We start from the raw sequence: 2,500 nt of genomic DNA, 5'->3' as shown, positions 1-2,500 counted from the left end.
GGCCAGGACACCAACCCTTCCGACACGAGCATTCGCGCATGTTCTTTGGCCACACAACGGCGCCAGCACGAGCAAAATCATCCGCGGTGCGGTGGCCTTGCACGGCCTTTTGTCTTTGGAACCAACCATCAGTGCCACGGGAAGTGCCGGAGTCCCGGCATCCGCGGTGCCAAGTCATTGCGCCCTTGGTCTCTGCAGCGGGGCATGCCGGGCACTCCCAACCATTGCAAGCAAGCAAGCAAGCAAGAAAGAAAGTAAGTAAGTAAGTAAGTATTACATATAGGGGCGGGACATGCGGGGAGATCTGCGAAACGTGCATTACGGGGCACACGCGTACCTACCGGGGCATACCGACCCCTATTGGGGCACACGTGTGCATATCGGGGCATACCGGGCCTATCGGGGCACACGCGTACATACCGGGGCATACCGAGCCCTACTGGGGCACACGTGCGCATATCGGGGCGTACCAAGCCTATCGGGGCATACGCATGTATCCCAAGGCATACCGAGTCTATCCGGGCATACGCGTTCATACCGGGGCGTAACGGGCCTATCGGGGCATACTTGGGCATATCCGGGCAAAAAATGCCCAAAACTTGCGCAACCTTGGCAACCGTGGTCCATTCCTCTCTATATGCCTAGCCTTGCCAACCGTGGTCCATTCCTCACTATATGCCATGGCCTTGTGCCCATGGTCTTCCCAAGACAGCGTCCAAGGCCCCCGGAAGGCCAAGGGAGCCCAACCCAGCAATGCCCTGCTATGGCAAGCCAAGGCCAAGCATTCCGGTGCCTATCCGGGCAAAAATGCGATTCCTCTCTATATGCCTAGCCTTGGCAACCGTGGTCCATTCCCCACCATATGCCATGGCCTTGTGCCCATGGTCTTCCCAAGACAGTGTCCAAGGCGCCCGGAAGGCCAAGGGAGCCCAACCCAGCAATGCCCTGCTTTGGCAAGCCAAGGCCAAGCATTCCGGTGCCTAACCTTGGCAACCGTGGTCCTTTCCTCACCATATGCCATGGCCTTGTGCCCATGGTCTTCGCAAGACATCGTCCAAGGCGCCCAAAAGGCCAAGGGAGCCCAACCCAGCAATGCCTTGCTAGGACAAGCCAAGGCCAAGCATTCCGGTGCCTATCCGGGCAAAAACGCCCAAAGCATGCCCATTCCTTAGCCTATCCAGGCAAAAACGCCCAAAATCTGCACATTCTAGTGCCTATCCGGGCAAAAACGCCCACCAGCATGCCACCCTCCTATAGGGTTTGCGCAACCAACCAGCCTAACCACCAGTGGCAACCAAAGGTGCTGTTAGCGACGACTTCTGAAGACGCAACGAGACGCGACGTGTTTGCGCCCAGACGCGACGAGACGATGCGGGATCTGCGCCCAAGAATGCCTAGACCCGTCGACTTGATGCGGGATCAGCTCGCCCAAGCATGCCTAGTGTGCAAGGCCTGTGTGCAAGGCTAGTGTCCAAGGCTAGTGTGCAAGGCTCATGTGGAACGCTAGTGCGCAAGGCTAGTGCCCAAGGCTTGTGTGCCAGGCCCGTGTGCAAGGCTAGTGTCCAGGGCTTGTGTGCATTGCTTGAGTGCAAGGCTTGTGTGCATTGCTCGAGTGCATGGCTTGTGTGCAAGGGTTGTGCGCAAGGCTAGTGTGCGGGGCTTGTGCGCATGGCTAATGTGCACGGCTTGTGTGCATGGCTACCGTGCAAGGCTAGTTTGCATGGCTAGGGTGCAAGGCTCGCATGCGAGGCTAGTGTGCAAGGCTGCGTGCAAGGGAAGCGTGCAGGGCGAGTGTGCGAGGCCACTGTGCACGGCGCCAGCACTAGCGAGCCATCATCCGCGTTGCCATGGCTCGCTTGGCCTTGGCTTGCCAGGCCCCGACACGAGCAATCGCGCATTTTCTTTGCAACCGACCATCAATGCCGCCCAACGGGGCCAGCACGAGCAGTCATCCGCGGTCCCCTGGCCCTGCGCACGTTTGTCTTTGAAACCGAGCATCAATGCCACAGAAAGTGCCGGGGCGCCAGCTGGAGCCATCATCCGACGTGCCATGGCTCGCTTGGCCTTGGCTTGCCGGGCCCCGACACGAGCAATCGCGCATTTTCTTTGCAACCGACCATCAATGCCGCCCAACGGGGCCAGCACGAGCAGTCATCCGCGGTCCCCTGGCCCTGCGCACGTTTGTCTTTGAAACCGAGCATCAATGCCACAGAAAGTGCCGGGGCGCCAGCTGGAGCCATCATCCGACGTGCCATGGCTCTGGTCCCATGGTCTTCGCAACCGAGCATTCGTGACACCCGCGGGGCCAGGACACCAACCCTTCCGACACGAGCATTCGCGCATGTTCTTTGGCCACACAACGGCGCCAGCACGAGCAAAATCATCCGCGGTGCGGTGGCCTTGCACGGCCTTTTGTCTTTGGAACCAACCATCAGTGCCACGGGAAGTGCCGGAGTCCCGGCATCCGCGGTGCCAAGTCATTGCGCCCTTGGTCTCTGCA

The sequence above is a fragment of the Tasmannia lanceolata genome, unplaced genomic scaffold, assembly GCF_043159265.1.
Source record: "Tasmannia lanceolata isolate RefF3 unplaced genomic scaffold, GAP_Taslan_0.1 ptg000117l, whole genome shotgun sequence".
NCBI lineage: Eukaryota > Viridiplantae > Streptophyta > Magnoliopsida > Canellales > Winteraceae > Tasmannia > Tasmannia lanceolata.
This window is presented reverse-complemented; position numbering follows the sequence as displayed.